At 33.2% G+C, this 18,663-nt stretch overlaps 1 non-coding gene across 1 annotated transcript; it reads left to right on the forward strand.

Moving 5' to 3' along the window:
• Window positions 1-1,409: 1,409 nt before the first annotated feature.
• On the forward strand, window positions 1,410-1,516 carry LOC131183571 (small nucleolar RNA R71). The gene has a single exon (XR_009151617.1). It is a non-coding gene; the product is annotated as a small nucleolar RNA R71 (small nucleolar RNA).
• Window positions 1,517-18,663: the final 17,147 nt, after the last annotated feature.

Consider the following 18,663-nt stretch of genomic DNA (forward strand, 5'->3'; position numbering starts at 1 on the left):
AAATGTGGGTTGGCTTAAGATCTCCCATATTGAGCTTCTCATAAATGGAGAGGGGCATGAGGCTTACACTAGCCCCTAAATCACATAAAGCTTTTGTAGAACATGATTCCCCAATGTGGCATGGAATTGAAAAACTCCTTGGATCCTTGAGCTTTGGAGGAAGTTTCCTTTGGAGGATAGCACTACATTCTTCTGTCAAAGCTACAGTTTCATGGTCTTCAATTCTTCTCTTGTTTGAGAGAATTTCTTTTAAGAATTTCGCATAAGAGGGCATTTGTGAAAGAGCATCAACAAAAGGCACATTTATGTAAAGCTTCTTCAAAACTTCTAAGAACTTCCCAAATTGCTTATCAAGCTTGGCCTTTTGAAATCTTTGTGGAAAGGGAAGTTGTGGCTTGTAAGGCCCTGGTGGTATATATTTCTCTTCTTTCTCTTCAACCTCCTCTTTACCTTTTTCTGCACTCTCTTGTTTTTCACTCTCATCAGTTTCTTTCTCATTTTCTCTCTTCTCACTATTTTCACTTTTCTCATTTTTTTCACTCTTCTCGTTATTTACAACTTTCCCACTTCTTAAAGTAATAGCTTGATACTGCTCTCTTGGGTTTTCTGGTTGACTTGGAAGTTTTCCAAAAGACTTGGTACTTGAGGAAGATGCTTGTTGCTCAATCCGATTTTCCATTATTCTGTTATGTGTTTGCATCTGTTCTAGCCTTGCTTTCATCTCTCTCATCTCCTCATCATGCTTAGTTTGGTTAGCAAGAATCTGTTGTAATAAAGCTTCAGTGGTGGAACTTTGTTCTTGCTGTTTTGGTGGAGGGTTCATATTTTTCTGCTGAAAATTAGGCAATGGTTGCCTATTTTGCTGATATGGAATTCCTTGTTGCTGTTGTGGTTGAAAATTCTGATTTGAAACTTGACTTTGCTGATTTCCCCATGAAAAGCTGGGATGATTCCTCCAAGTTGGATTATAGGTTTGAGAGTAAGGATTCCCCATTTGCTTGTTTCCATAATTACCAACATATGCAGCTTGCTCTCCATAGTCTACTCCACAGCTGGTAGTTCCCTCTGCATAAGCCACTTGTTGTGAACTTCCAGATGATGATGATGAACTAACCAACATACTAAAATCTTCCATCTTCTTAGCCAAGACATTTGTAAGTGCATCAAACTTTGCATTAATCATGTTGAACGGATCAAGATCATACATTCCAGCAGCTTGCCTTTTTTGAGTTGGAGCTGGTCCTCTTGGACTACTCCAAAGATGAGTATTCTTTGCAATTTTCTCCAATAGCTCATAAGCTTCATCTTCATGCTTCATAATAAATTCTCCTCCTGTTTTAGCATCAATAATCCCTCTAATTGCAGGAGTAACATTTGTGTAAAAATTCTGATTTATCATCCATTTTGGAATGCCATGATGTGGGCATTGTCTCTCTAATTCCTTCCATCTCATCCATGACTCATATAGAGTTTCATCTTCTCTTGGTCTGAAAGCTGTCATTTGATTCCTCAATTCTTGAGTTTTTCCAGGTGGAAAATATTGTGTAAGAAATGCATCAGTGAGCTGCTCCCAATTTGTAATGGAGTTGTGAGGTAAAGAATCAAGCCAATCCAATGCTCTATCTTTCAAAGAGAATGGGAATAGCTTCAATCTTGCTGCATCATCAGACACTCCAGGTTGTTTTTGCATGTCACAAATCATAGCAAACTTCTTCAGATGTGTGTGTGGATTTTCAGAAGGATGTCCCCCAAATTGAGAATTTTGAATCATTTGAAGAACTCCAAAATCCATCTTATAACTATTTGCATCAATTCTTGGTTTTGCTATGCTCTCTCTCAAGTCATCAAAACAAGAAAAAGCATGATCCATCATACTTCCCCTAGGCACATTAGCATTAACAACCTCTTCACCTTGGGCTGCATTTTCATTGTTTTGATCATTTCTAGCATTAACACCAATTCTCATTTTTTCATCAGCCATGACTTCTTCTAATTCAATTTCTCTCAATGCTTCTTTTCTTCTTCTGGTTTCTTTCTTGTTGGCTTCACAAAATTTCTCAATTTCAGGATTGAACAATAAGGATGTGTCACTTGAGCTTCTAGCTTTTCTCATAAAAGATTAAGAGTACCTGAAAAAGAACAAACAAACACAAAATGAAAATATAACAAAATAAAACTAAAAACAACTAAAATAATCAAGAATTCAATCTTAAACAAACAACTCCCCGGCAACGGCGCTAAAAACTTGATGTGGCCCAACTGCAAGTGCACGGGTCGTACAAGTAGTGTAGAAAAGATATCGTTCCCACGAGGAGTTGTGTTAATGATTGAATTTTTGATATAAAAAGTTGACTAAATTGAACTAATTTCAAAATTAAAACAATAGATTGAATGGTATTGGAGTATGAAATCTATATGTGCAAAATTAATAATCTATCTAACAATGTATTAATTAAACTAAAATTGCATCAAATTAAAATAAGCAAGTTCAAATATGGCAGGATTTAAAATGGCAAGCAATTAAATTCAATTGAAAATTAGTAATAATAAAAAGGCGATTCCAGAGTTCGGGATTTCATATTCGAGCTATTTTGGGATTTTAAATTGGTTATCCAATCTTTTAAAACTTATGGTTTTAAGGAGATTAATTCTTAAATCCTTCGAATACCCTTTCGAGTGAGACAAAGAGTGCCTTAATCAAACTAATCCTACTTTCGTGGAGTTAGAATTAATTAAGACCCATTAAGTTCTTTAATTAATCTGGGAATCCTCTTAATCCTTAGTTTATTTCTAGATCTAAGTTAATTAAGTCCAATTCCTTGATTATCTATCACAAGGCCTTCTCCTTTCGGTGCCTCAACCATGGATTAAGAACATCACTTAATGGGATCCTACACTAAGCATGTCATTAAGCACACAAGAAATGAATAAAACTCATTAAGACCACAAAATATGGATTACCCAATCAAAATCCACAAAATATCTCAAATATTACAACCCTTACTCCAGAATCAAAAGTAAACTACTCACTACCCATAATCCTTACAAGAAAATCTGAGTTTATATGAAAATAAGCTTCAATCTAAGCTAAGAAACAAGAAATTAAACACTAGAAATGTAGGAAAAATATAAGGAAAGAAAGAAATCTACAAATCTTGGTTGAAAATGGTGTGGAAGGTGAAAGTGACTCTTCAAATTCTGCCTCTCCTCTCCCTTTCCTTTTCTGCTCCTTCCCCCCCTTTCTAAAATGGGAAATGGGTCTATTTATAACATTTTCTGGCATGGAGCCCTAAAATAGTGTGTTTGAGGAGGGATTTTCTGAGAGAATCTTCTGCCAGCTCATTAATGAACTCTTTATGAGACTGCATAAGTGGACTGCATAAGTCATGCAGTCCCTTATGTAGTTTTCGGCTGTTTCTGAGTCACTTATGCGAAACTGCATGACTTAGTGCATAGGTTATGCACAATTCCGTGAGAGTGCATAAGGGAGGCGTGGATGTGCATAAGCTATGCAGTCTTCTTATGCACATTTCGGCAGGTATTGGAACAGTGATTTTTCTCCTTATGCAGATCTGCATAGCTTATGCGGCAAGTTATGCACAATTTGGTCAATGCACATTTCAGCTTGAAAACTTGTTTTTGACATCTTTGGCTGTAGAAGTCACTCCTCAATGGCAAAATTTCTCTTCAGTCCTTCAAAAACACCATTTTTCCTACAAAACAAAGTAAAAATTACAAATTAATCTAAAATTGATAATTATGAAAAACTAACTAAATAACTAATGAAATTAGCTAAAAATGACTAGTAATAAAATAGAATTGCTATGAAACTAGACCTAAATGATTATGCAAAATGTATGCATCAGAAAGTCCATGATCATACCATATTATTTGTTTATCCATGTATGCATGAAATGTATGTGAATGTATGCAAGTATATGATATATGCATGCCAATTGGATAATGTGCAAAGTGAGACCATAATAGTAATTAAGTCGACCACGAAATCTTCCAAATAAATGATTAAGTTGGAAATGGTATAATTAACGTAATTATATCATGGCCCTCTGTTGAGGCCATTATTTTAAGAAATTTTAAATACTTACATGTGATGGATTTATTTAAGAGATTTTCTTAAGAATAATTGTTAAGCATAAGATGTTGTAAATATGTAAATAGTTGGTGGCCAATAATGGATGTACCTGAGGACATTAAAATTATTTGCATGTTTACTAGCTTAATGGGATCAACTTAACTAATGCAAGATAAATCAATAATGGATGTGCCTGAGATTTTGAGCATTAGGGGCTAAATAAATTATTGAACCTCACATGAGATGTGATGGGCAAGGAGTTTCTCATTTATAGTTTATTGTAATTCCAATAATGGATGTGTTTGAGGATGATTAATAAGACTATAAGAATTCAATCACCCACTAGAAATCCATCCAACTAGGATTTCCGTTTCCTACTTTGGAAGTGTAGGATTCGCCAAGTTAGTGGGAGGACCAATTTGATTAAAAGACCATAATCATTTTGGTTAATTACTTGATACATTTACTAATTAATCTAGTTATTTTCTGTAATTAATTTTTCTGATAATAATGAGCACACAATAACCACCACCATCCAATATCCTTGCAAGCATACCTGATCACAATAGGTTGATGGGACCTAATCTTTCTGATTGGCTAAGAAATTTAAAACTTGTCCTGAACCTAGAATGTATTGGATATGTTTTAGACTCAAAGGTTCCTAGTCCCTTACCTCCAGAGGCCACTCAAGAGGAACTACATACTTTGGACAAGTGCAAGGAGCATGATATGAGAGTCAAATGTTACATGCTTGCTTTTATGACTAATGAGTTACAGAAGCAGCATGACAATATATAGAATGCAAGTGAGATCCTTCTTCACCTGTAAGAGTTATATGGTGAGCATAGTAAGAATGCTAGGTATGAGATATCTAGACAGCTATTCTGTATGAGGATGTCTAAGGGACAGAATGTAGGAGATCATGTCCATAAGATGATTCAGATTATTGAGCAGCTGGAACATCCTAATTTTCACATAGATTTCCAACTGCAGATAGATTTGATCCTTCAGTCCCTTCCTGAGTCATTTGGGAATTTTATGATAAATTTCCATATGACAAAGCAAGAGTGTACTTTGGCTAGGTTACTTAACATGCTGGTTATTGCCCAAAAGAATATGCCTGGCAATAAAGGAAAAGATGTGGCTTTGATTGCATCTTCTTGTTCTACTAGAAAGTCCAAAAAGAAGAAGGGTAATAAGAATAAAAAACCTCAAATTCTTGGACCTTCCAAGAAGATAGCCAAACAGAAGGGCAAGACCCAAGCTGAAAAAGGCAAGGTAAAGTGTTTCTACTACCAGAAGGATAGGCACTGGAAAAGGAACTGCCCAGAGTATCTTGCTTCTCTGAAGGACAAGAAGGATAAACCTTTAAAAGGTATGTCTATGTCTTATTATTTAGATTCTAATGATCCTCATAGTTCATCTACAACTTGAGTTTTAGATACTGGTGCTAGTTCTCACATTACTTATGATATGCAGGAACTAGCAAATAGTAGCAGCTTGCAATCGCGAGATATTAGACTCTGGGTTGGCAATGGCTCAACTGTTGAAGCTTTAGCCATAGGATCTAAATCTTTATACATGTGTGGACATGTTTTGTATTTAAATAATATTTTGTATGTACCTGATGCTTTTAAAAATATCATTTCTATATCTAGTTTGACTAGAAATGTTTATGAATTTCAGTTCACAAATGATGTTTGCAATATTTATTTTGGAAATAAATATGTTGGCTCAGGTTATATGCATGATGGACTTTATTATTTAGATAATAATGTTAAATACAAATCTAATGCAAGCAATCTAAATGAATGTAATGACATGATGAAAATCAACTCAAGTTCAAAATATATTTGGCACTTAAGATTAGGTTATGTTGCAGAAGATAGGATTGCAAATGGAGAAAATGGAGATTTTATCCTCATTGTGTTCTGAACCTACTCCAACTTGTGAATCCTGCATTCAAGGCAAAATGACTAGATCACCTTTTGTTGGACAAGGGTTAAGAGCTAAAAATATTTTAGAATTGATACATAGTGATGTATGTGGTCTATTTAAGGAAATGGCTAGAGGCAGTTTTCATTACTTTATTACCTTTACTAATGATAAATTAAGATTTGGGTATTTGTGTTTGATGAAATACAAACATAAATCCTTTGAAAAGTTCAAAGAATTTTAATGTGAAGTAGAAAATCAAACAAAAAAAAGTATTAAAACTCTTTGATCAGATCGTGGATGTGAATACTTAAGTACTGAATTTGATGAATACTTGGAAGAGCATGGCATTGTCTCCCAACTGACTCCTCTAAGAATGCCACAACTGAATGGTATATCTAAAAAGAGAAATTGTACCCTATTAGATATGGAACGCAGTATGATGAGCTATACTGATATGCCAATCTCCTTTTGAGGATTTACATTAGAATCAACTTTGCATATTCTGAATAGGATTCCATTAAAATTAGTTTCTTCCACAGCTTATGAGATATGGCATGGAAGAAAATTGAGTCTTAAGCATGTTAAGATTTGGGGTTGTCCAACTTATATTAAAAAGCTGAACACTGATAAATTGGAAACCAGATCAGAAAAAGGTCAATTTGTTAGATATCAAAAAGAAAGTTCTGGATATTATTTTTATTTACCTACATCACAAAAGGTTGTGGCAAGCAGAGATGCCATATTTTTTGAATAACAGTTTATTCAAGAAGGTGGCAAAGGAAGGCAAATAGAGTTAGAATTAGAGAATTCTGACCAACCAACAGATCAAATGGATATAGATCCATCTGGTCAACCTACACCTATTGATGAAATATCTACAGTAATTCCTCATAGATCAACCAGGATATCTCACCCATCAGTGAGATATGGTTTTCTTCATGAAGATGAACAAGAGTTGTTTACTCATGAAGAAATAAATCATGGAGATGATCCTCTTACCTATGAAGAAGCTATATCAGATATAGATTCTTCAAAATGGATTGAAGCTATGAAATCCGAAATTGATTCCATGCATAAGAACCAAGTTTGGGACCTTGTTGACCCACCTGAAGGTATTATACCTATAGGGAATAAATGAGTTTTCAAGAAGAAAATTGGTTCTGATGGAAAGGTAGAGACCTATAAAGGAAGGCTAGTAGCGAAAGGGTTTCGCCAAAGGCAAGGAATCGACTATGAGGAGACTTTCTCACCTGTTGCCATGCTTAAATCAATTAGGATTCTATTAGCAATAGCTAAATACTATGATTTTGAGATTTGGCATATGGATGTCAAAACAACTTTTCTCAATAGATACATTGATGAAAATATTTTCATGGAACAACCTAGGGGTTTTGAATCCCAAGATAGTTCCAAGGTGTGCAAACTGAAGCGATCCATTTATGGGTTAAAATAAGATTCGAGGAGTTGGAACATCTGTTTTGATGAAGCCATTAAGTCATTTGGTTTTATAAAAAATGTGGATGAACCATGTGTATATATGAAGATTAGTGATAGTATTGTCACTTTCCTTGTCTTATATGTGGATGACATTTTGTTGATAGGTAATGACATAGTTATGTTGACAACTGTCGCGGTATGGTTGTCAAATACATTCTACATGAAAGACTTAGGGGAGGCAACCTATATTCTTAGAATTTGCATCCATAGAATAGAGGGAAAAGAATAATTGGTTTATCTCAAAGTCTATACTTGGAAAAGTTGTTAAAGAGGTTTAACATGCTTGATTCCAAGAGAGGATTATTACCAGTAAGACATGGTATCCACTTTTCTAAAGAGATGTCTCCAAAGACACTAGAAGAAAGAGATAAAATGGCCAGGATTCCATATGCTTCGACTATTGGAAGTTTGATGTATATGATGTGTACTAGGCTAGATATCGCGTATACTGTTAGTTTGACTGGCAGGTTTCAATCCAATCCAGGTTTGGAACACTGGATAGCTGTCAAGAATATCTTTAAGTACTTGAGAAGAACTAAGGATTTATTCTTGATTTATGGAGGTGATGACTTGCAATTGGATGGTTATACTGATTCTAATTTTCAATCAGATATCAATGATAGAAAGTCTACCTCTGGGTTTGTGTTCATTTATAATGGAGGTGCAGTTAGTTGGAAGAGTAGAGTATGATTGCTAATTCCACTACAAAGGCTAAGTATATTGCTGCATCAGATGCTGCAAAAGAGGCTATTTGGATAAAGAATTTCGAGACAGAACTTGCAGTAGTTCCTTCCACTGAGTCAGCATTTCCTCTCTGCTGTGACAATAATGGAGCGGTCATACAAGCTAAGGAACCCCGGTCTCACCAGAAATCCAAACACATAGAAAGGTGCTACCACATTATAAGAGAGATAGTTGGGCGAGGCGATGTAGCCATACAAAAAATAGTATTAGCTGAAAATCCAGCTAATCCATTCACAAAGCCTATGTCACAAACTCAATTAGACCAACATCTTGAGAAGATGGGTCTAAGATATTATAATGAATGGCTCTAGTGCTAGTGAGAGATTGTTAGTAGTATACCCTAGAGCATATTATTTTGTATATATCTAGTACATATTTTATTAATAAAAGATCATTTCACTTTTCCGTTTACATAATATATTTATGTGTAATAGAAAAGCTCCATTGATATTTTGTTATAAATTCTATTCTTAAGTTGTTAAGAATATGAGTGACAGTGTTTCTAGCACAAAGTATCATAAATTGCTTCACAATCAAGGATACTTCACAAAGGACATGACTTATCCAGAAAGACTGTAATCATGTTTGTTATATAAATAAGATGGAGTGGTGAGTGTCATGCCACATAACAAATATGATAGGCACTTATACATGACAAGCACATGGAGTTTACTTTTGTCAATGCATTATCATAAATCATATCAGTGCATATAATCTTTAGACCTGAGATAACACAGTTATCTTATAAATAAGTGGTTTGAGTTTGATACTGCTTTCATACTTGCACTGTGTATGGGTATGTGGGCATGTGTTGACTCCTACTAGTTATATATGGAGATAGGTGTTGATCAAGATGGAATTCGTTACCCTAAGTGAATAGGGATAAAATCCTATGTTCATTTAATTGTTCTTGATGTTTCAAGTTCCTGGCTAGGACAGACAGATTTAGTCATAAAAGAGTTTCTGATAAGAAAATCTAATTAATAAAGAACTGGAATTAAAAGAGAACATAATGTTCATAGCAAATGGGGTTTGACATTAACCATGACTCTAGCTCGAATTGGGATTTTGTAACGGAGAGATTCTAGTGCATGGTAACATATGATTAAAGGTTCATTTAAGGTATTCCTTATTACTGATTGGGTGGCCATGGCATACTATGCTAGGTGTCAACCATGGTCTATGAGATGCCTAAAATGATTTAGAGAAATCATTTACGGTAAGAAAGAGTTCTAATGATATTAAGAGTTAATATCATTTCTTATTGCCAATAAGTAATGAGCCTAGTAAGTCACACATCTACACAAGCTAATCACCATTTAAAATGTGATTTAATTGATTAATTAAAGAGTTTAATTAATTAATTAAAGAGGTTTGGTTTACAATAAGATTGCAAAGTTCCTAACATGACTTGAAATCAAATCTAGGTTATTGGATGTATAGTATAAATTAAATTTATATTTAATTTAATTAAATATGAATTTAATTATGAGAAAGTAATTAATAGAGTTTAATTAATTAATTAATTAATATTTGATATAAATTGATTTAAAGAGGAGAAATTATAATTTTGGGTTGAGAACTCAAATTAAAGAATAAGGGCAAATTGGTCTTTTCACATGGTGACATGTGGCACCATGAGATGGTGACACATGGCACCATATGATCTAGCCACTTGTCTTCCTACAATAGAAGACCCCATGTTATGATTTAAATGGAGCTTGACACATGGCTTCATAGGATTAAATCAAATAATAAGAAGATGGGATGTTGTAGTGACATATGGCAAGGGAGTTAGGGTTTGACCTAAGTATATAAAGAGAGCTTATAAAGAAAAATTAGCCTACCTCTCTTTTCTCTCTAATGTTGGACGGCAACATGGTGTGACCATCTCCTTTTATCTTTTCTCACTTGATTCAAAGAAAAATCCCTCATTTTCTTTGAGTTAGAATTGCTAGAAAAAGTTTCTAGTGTCCTAAATATCCATTAACCTTCACTAAAGCACTAAACCCCATCTTCAAGTGGTTGGTAAAGCTTGAGAGAAAAAGTTTGGGGCTGCCATAGTTGCTGGTTGGTGTGCTTGTGGTGGACAAGCTAGAGGGACAACACTTTCCTAAGAGCATCCTAAGATTGCATCAATTGTGCATTAAGAGGTTGTACCTAAAAATCCCTCTTTTAGTTAGGGTTTAATTGAAGTAAATGTTAATTCATAATCTTTAATGACAAATGAAATTTTAATGCATGCTAAAATATGTTTTGGTTTGCAATTGGGCATTAGAAATTGATTAGGTTCATAAGACACTTTGTATGGTGCTGTAACCTTAGAAATAATTTTTGAAATTCAAGGTTCTAATACTCAATAATCACGCTTCCACTCCTTCACATGGATCATTGACAAGTAATAAAGTGATGAGTAGAGTATCTTCCCACGAGGACCATGTTGACTACTAAACTATAGTGATTTTAGTAATCTAGATGATCAAATAGTAAAAAAAATAGTAATTAAATCTAAATTAAATGAAATAAAATCTAAAGCAATTATAATAAAAATATTCAAGAGCTAGGGGTACACACTTCAATCAATTATAGATTCAATCTAATTTATTCAATAAATGGGAGATTATTATTTTGAAGGAAATTAATTCTAAGTTATCTTAAGTTCTCTCTCAAGGTACTCAAGTTGTATTTTAATTAACCCAAATCCTACTCTTGTGATAATTAAATTAATTAAAATCTATTATTTTTTTGATTAATTATTAATTCCATAAAAAATTTTAACCAATCTGTAGATCAAGAACTCTAAGTTTAAAATCCTATTTATTCTAATATTAATCTTCACCTTTCAGTCCTTCAATTAATATCTAGGATCAATACTAAGTGGGTACCAATACATAGCATGCATTAAGAACACAAAAGATTAAATCAAAGAACAAGATGCCCAATATATTAAATAAAATCAAACCAGATCTATAATTAAATTGAAAGTGCTACATCCCTAATCATAGAATAAAGGAACTACTCACACATGGTGAGTTTTACAATGAAGCTGATAAAATAATAAAGAGGAGACATGAGACAATAGAATGAAAGAACCCAAATGGAGAATTGCAGCATTGGACTTTTAGAACTTTAGTTGAAAATCCCTTCTAGCAATTTTTCAAATATGTTTCTCCTTTGCCTTTCTTGAAGTTAATATCACTCTTAAATATAAATTCATTCTTCTCTCTCAATTCCTGACTTATTATATTTATTTTTAGTATAAAAGCCATTATTTTAGAGTCCTAAAAGTCTTTGAAATCCATCTAGGTCGAGTTAGAAGGAAGAAAAGCAGAGTTAGAATTGCTGTCTGGGCACATTGCATGGGCCATGTAGTGTTACATAGGGTATCCCATGTAATGTTCTATAGCATGAATTTTTGACTTTTCTTTTGTCTAGAATGTTGCATGGGGTCCAGGATATTACACGGGATAGGTTACATGGCTCGTGTAATTCTTCTGGCCTTCCATTCTTCCCTTTTTGACTTCCAGATCTCTTCCAAACTCATCCTTAGCTTAAAAACCACATAACAATATGTGATAAAATATAAAAATCAAAGAATTGGGTTGGATTAATATATTCTCTAAAATATTATTAAAAAAACTTAAAAATAAACACAAAAGAGACTAACTGCTAACAAAATGTATTGAATATTAACCCTAAATGTCTATATAATTTGACTTCATCATTTAGGAGTACTTTTGCCACTCATCTATATACTAGCAAAAGATGTGTTAAAATGGTCTTAAAACTAAATTTTTGTTTTCTTTTATGAGGACATGAGACAAAAGTTCAGGGCACAAAAGTAGCTTTCTTCAACCGAATAATATTTTATATATTGATGTTTGTATATTAAATTCTTTTCTTATTATTAATATATTAATTAAAAATATATTATATACCATTCAATTTATAACAACCTAATTTTTTATATAAAAATAATTTTTAATTTAAGTATTATTTTATTAATATATTATTCATGTGTTAAATTAATATTTGTATTTTTCCTCAAATGGTAATTTTAAAGAAATTATGCAATACCCTCACTTTAGCAAGTCCGTACATTCGACTGTTCTGGTGACCAACGTCTATCCGGACAGCTAGAATGATTTGAACTATATATAAACTAGAGTGAGGAGTCATAAATAACTCAAATATTAATAAGAAAAATTTAGAAAAAATTTTAGAAATAAAATATAACCAAGTTAAATGAGCCGGTTCCCTAGCGATGGGTAACCTAGTGGGAAGTTGTGGTCTTCGCAGCTAGGAGCCCTAAACCCGGGAGAAAATTCATAAAATAATTTTTGGGACTCCAGAGAAGAGTCATTGAGGTTTTGATAGAATTAGATGCCAAGAAAATGCTTAGGAAAATTTTTAGATCGGTATAGACAGTTTTGGCTCCTTCAGCCAAACGGATGGCATTTTGGTCATTCATCTTCAAAGATAATTTTTGACCAAACTATCCAATTAAGTAAATAAATTATATGACATAAAATTTAAATAAATATTGTTGAAAAATTAATTAAAAACAAATAAAAGAGAGAAGAAAGAAAATAAAAAGAAAAGAAAAACAAAATCTAATTATGATGTCATAATTCACTAATTATAAAGTCTAACCAATGGAAAATTGACAAGTCAATTAAAAAGAGATAAACACAATTAAAATAGGAGAAAAATGAAAAGAAAATCATTCATCTTCCTCTCCTAAATCAGCCGGCCAACATAGAAAGAGAGAGAGAAGAGAGAAAGCCTCTATGGAAGCCTTGATCCCAAGCTTGCTTTCCACCCAAAACCACCATAAAACCTCATCCTCCCTTCACAAAAATTTATCCCTACCACTAGAACAAGATTTGGACAGCAAAAAAAAAAAAAAAAAAAAAAAAAGAGAGAGAAAGTGGAGTTGGCAAACTTGAGAATTTCTTCAATGGAGGTTAGTGCATATTAACCTTCAAATCTTGTTTATTTCTTGGAATTTAGCTTAAATATGAGTAAATAATTAAGAAATTAGAAGAAATCATGTATAAAAGAGAGAAGTAAAATTTGGGCAGCAACCATAAGAGGAGGAATTGATGGGTTTTGTTGAATTAAAACTTGAATACAAGCTTAGATAAGGGTATATGTGTGATTGATAACCTTAGTTAGTGTGAAATTGCATAGAAGTTGATTATGGAAGTTAGGGTTTGCAGCAAACTTAGGGTTTTGCTCATGTGTTAGTGAATGGAAGTCCTAATGGTCAATTAGTGACCATTTGGCTGTGTTTGATAAGGAATCGACGTGAATTGTGGCTTTGGATTTAAGGTTGGGTATGCTGCCTCATAGGACTGCAGGGTTAGATGTGAGTCCAATAAGTTTAGGCAGCTATAACTTGAGAGGTGTAGGTTCAATTGGTGCAAGGCCAATTGGACATGAAACTAGACACATAATGGCACAACTTTGATGACGAAACCTTACCCAGAAAACAAACTTAGAATACCCTAAAAATTGACCAAATCTGGGTAACCAATTCTGGACCTGTTAAAAGTGACTAAATGAACAGTATTTGTTTATTTGGCCACAACTCAGAGTAGAAATATCCAATTGACCTGAATTTTATATCAATGGAAAGGCTAGACAATTTAGGACAACTTTCATGGAGACCATAACTCTAAATTCTGAACAAAACTAAATGAAATTGTCCATCAAATTCAGGACACGAAAACTGCTAGAATTGATTCTGCCCAGAAATTCTAGAAAAATTGCAATCTGGCCAGTTATGGTAAATTAACCATAACTTAAGCTACAAAACTCCAAATGGAGTGATTCAGAAAGGAAATTAAATATGACACATAAAGGAACAACTTTTATGAAGAGAATTTTATCAAATTCCTATTGTACAAATGACCAATGGAACAGTAACGTTAGTGCTTGAAATATGAAAATTGTAAATAACCAACAATAAACTTTGAAATGGTATTAGCAATCAATATCAACAAAAATAAAATGCAAAATGTGGTATCTTGGTGAACTTAGGCTTAACAAATCTATTATGAATTAAAAAGTCAACCTTTGAAGGGAAATAGTTAAGTGAATAGTAACTACTAAAAATTAAGTTGCTAATGGGGTCAATGGTACCCCACTTAAAGGATATAATGTATACCTAAATTATGAGAATAAGTAGATGGGAATTGTATTCTCATCACAAATAGAACTTAGGAGACATTGTTAATATATTTTGAAATGTGATTTGGAAATCAATATAAATGAAAATGTTGAACCTAAGGACATGTAAAATGATGTAATAAATTAAATAAGGAATTATAAAGGAAAAATAGATGATATAATTAATAAATTGTGAATTATATAAATGAAATTCATGAATATATGCATAGGATGAAAATGAGTCTAGGTATTGTATTTCCATTAGGAAATAAAGTATAGAATGTTACAATAAATATATATAATGGAATATATAATGAAATAATTGTCACACCCTACCCCTTTATAAGGCATAACATGATCCCGTAGTATACCTAATGAATTACTAACTTCGTCTACTGATAACCCATTAAATACACTACAAGGGATTTTAAAAATTTTCTTACTTCTTTTTACAGTGGTGAGCAATATTTACAGGTGTTGAAAAATTTTTTTTGAACTGAAGTGAAACAGCTAATATATTTGAATTATTAGTAATTTTTGTAAAAATTTTGGCAGAGTGCCATTTGTATTTTGAATAAAACAGTTCTTCAAAAACCTATAAAAAGCACTTCTAATATTTTGTTCACTCCCCAAACTCCAATATTCAATCAACACAATAAGTTTCTCAACAATTGCCAACTTAAATGCACAATAATTTTTCAGTGTTTTCAAAAGCTGGAATAAAATAAATATATCACAATTTTTACAAGTCAAAATAATTTACAAATTATTTTACAACTTCAATGTATAATTTTAATTTACAATTTTAATTTACAATTGCTCAAAACCAAGAACACTATATACATACAGTGAACACACATTACAGTATAAAATGCAAAATATGGTATACTCAATATACCCGATGATCTCTCAATGAAGCACTAGCAGCCTAGTCTACTGCTCTGTCAGTCTGTCTACCTGCGACAGCAATGAAAAGCTATCGTTGAGCCAATGTCTCAGTGGTACACAACATTAACAAAATGCAACTTTAAATTACAAATCATAAGTCATATAAATAATGGATACTTAAAACCATAGTTAAATTCAAAGACAATGAATGTCATAAAGAATTTAAACTCCATTTCACAATATCACAATAAATATCAATAAATCACACACACACAGCTTAATCATGTTGCCAAAGTTTAATTCATCCCAAAAGCCGATGGGTAGTGAGGAATTCAATTCATCCCAAAAGCTGATGGCTAGTGACGAATAACATAGCTAGCTAGCAATAATATGAGTACTCATTTTATTCGTCCTCAACAGGCACACACCTCAATACTTCAGCCAGAGAGGGAATTCAATTCATCCCACTAGACAAACTAGCGAGGAATTCAATCAATATACATGATAGATGTGGTTTCAAACTATTTACAATGCTTTTCAATCAATAAGTATCCATCAAATATCATTCAAACAATTCCTCACAATTTAAAATAATAATATACAAATAGTCATAATTTATTTCAATTGAAAAATTCAAAAGAAATAACTATTGTGCACAAACCTCTGATAACTGTCTCTTGGCCCTGACTCAGTGTTTCCTTCCCCTTCCCTGAGTCTTTGCTAACTGAAATACACAATTTGAAGTGTTTCAGTACTCATTTAAACTGTCTCTAACAATATGGCTTAATACTTAATTTATTGAATTCTATTATTTCCTTAGTTAGCCTAAGATGTTGACCCTCGATGCATTCTAGGTGAATTAGGTTTTAATATTACCAATGTGTCATATTTAATAGCCTTTTTGTGTACCCAATTCATTTCCAAGTATGTTGCATTTTATTGCAATTTGTCGGATTTCGGTATATTAATTTGACCTAGCCGGACGACCTACTTTCCTCAATTTTCGGGTTTTGGTCAAAACTAAAAACTTGTATGTCTGTGTCTTATTGCATGCAGGGAAAAATTTCAGGTCATTCTGAGTTATGTAGACCAAGTTATGGTCAATTTACCAATGCTGGACAGAATGTACCAAAATGGTAGGTTTAGGTCATTTTTAGGTCACTTTTGGTTCGGCTAATTTTTGGACCTGAAAATGTGCAAGCTATTTGGCTTTTTTCTGTCCATTTATGGGCTTTTGTATCTTCATAAGAATTGTAGATATATGTATCCACTATTCATGGTAAAAATTTCAGGTCAATTGGACCTGTTTTGAGTGAGTTATGGCCAAAACACTAACTGCTGCCCAAATGGTCAATTTTCAAGTTTTCAAAGCACTAATTCGGATTTGGTCATTTTTCAAGTCACTTTCTAAGTAGAATTTTGGTAAGCTTCCTTCATGAAAGTTGGCACTTTTTGTGCCTAGTTTCACCTCCAATTGGTCTCATACCAATTGGAGCAACACACTTAAGGTTCTAAGCCAAAACCTACACTGCCCTATTGCACATTATTCACTCTTTACCAATTACACATCCCATGCTTATCAAGTTATTTCCTTCATGTCATTTTTGGTTTGTACTATAACATAAACACATTTCGCAACTCATTTTTGGTCATTTTGGCAGCTTATAACCATTCTCAATATGCACATTATAGTACAAAATTTTCCAAGTCCAATTACAAATAATTTAACCACATGACATAGCTCATTTACATGTCCATATTCAAACCTCTATACACATATACATGCTGCCATAACAAGCACCATAATTCAACAATATAATTTCATAAACCAAACCATGAAACAACACATTTGATCTACACTTCAAAGTTGCCGATTGTACATCTCCTTCAATTAGTTTCCAAGCTTCCAAAATCAAGTGTACTATCACATACATCTAGTATACATTATCCAATTTATTCCTACACACGTAAACACTTACATCAACACTTTAATCTACCATTTACATGCAAGGATAAACTACTCTCATTAAAGTTTCATGGCTACTAAAAATGTACCTCTCCCTTAACTCATCAAACTTCAAAAATTCTTCCACAAATCAACTACCCATAACATCCATTCAAGGTTTAATGAAATAAGAATAAAAAATACATACTTACCACTTTTGAAATTCTTCAAAGCCTCACGAAAACTTGATTTTCTTGCTGCCTAACTATTGCCCAAGTTGTGTAGAACAACTTTAGTGAAGGATAATGGAAGAAAATTGGCTTGGATCATGGAAGAATAAAGCTTGCATGAAGCTTGTAAAATGCGGCCATGGAGGTTTTCTTTCTTCTTGGTTTTGGCTGGTCATGGCAAGGTGAGGAAGATGAGTGATCTACTGTCCACATGGTGATTAAATGTCCACTTTAGGGGTGTTAGTGGAGCACTAAGTAAGGATATAATATTTGTTTTATTCTCAATTTCCAAATTCCCACATTTAACTCCTATCTTTTGCTATTTAAAGTATGTACCACTAATTTAATTTTTCATGATATTTTCCAAGTGTAACATCATTTATTTTTAATGGAAATTTAGGTCAAAAGATAACTCGGGGTGCCAAATGACCACAATGCCCCTGTTCGAGTTGCATTCCCAATTTTATATAACACCGAGTTTTGTCATTTTATTGATTTCTCGTTTTTCTTTGTACTAATTAATTAATTTTTCTTTGATATTTCTAATGATATTTATACTTCAATAGACCTTTATTCAAGTCCTAAAAATATTTTCCAAGGTTCCCCCCGGTCCAGGGCTAGTCAATGGTCCACTCTGTAACTTCCCAGTGCGGTCACCCATCACTATGGTTTTCGGCTCGTTTAACTTGGTTACATTTCATTTCTATTATTTTTCCTTTGTTTTTCTTGTATTTTCTTTTCTTGTATTTCATTATTTTATGTCTCTTCATCCATATCTAAGTGTAGTTCTGGGCACCCTAGCTGTCCGGACAACACTGGCCACAGGAACAGTAGAACTCACTACCGAACATAGGGGTGTTACAATTCTCCCCCCCTTAAAATAAATTTCGTCTCGAAATTTTACCTGGCATTAACCACTTATAATCTAATACTAGGCTTCAAGCCGATTTCAAACCTTTTACATCTCTCCCTACTGGTAGAAAGTAGACTTACTGCATAATGGCTTAGGTGGGAAAATTCCCTTTCATATTCAGCCACCGATCTACTCCCCTGTTTCAGACTTAGGAACTCTTGCAGCTTCTGATCCACATAAGCATCAGGGACATATTTTTGTCTGAACTCCCATAGAAAGTCATTCCATGTTAGCACTGAAG

The sequence above is a fragment of the Hevea brasiliensis genome, chromosome 9 (genome assembly GCF_030052815.1).
Source record: "Hevea brasiliensis isolate MT/VB/25A 57/8 chromosome 9, ASM3005281v1, whole genome shotgun sequence".
Lineage (NCBI taxonomy): Eukaryota > Viridiplantae > Streptophyta > Magnoliopsida > Malpighiales > Euphorbiaceae > Hevea > Hevea brasiliensis.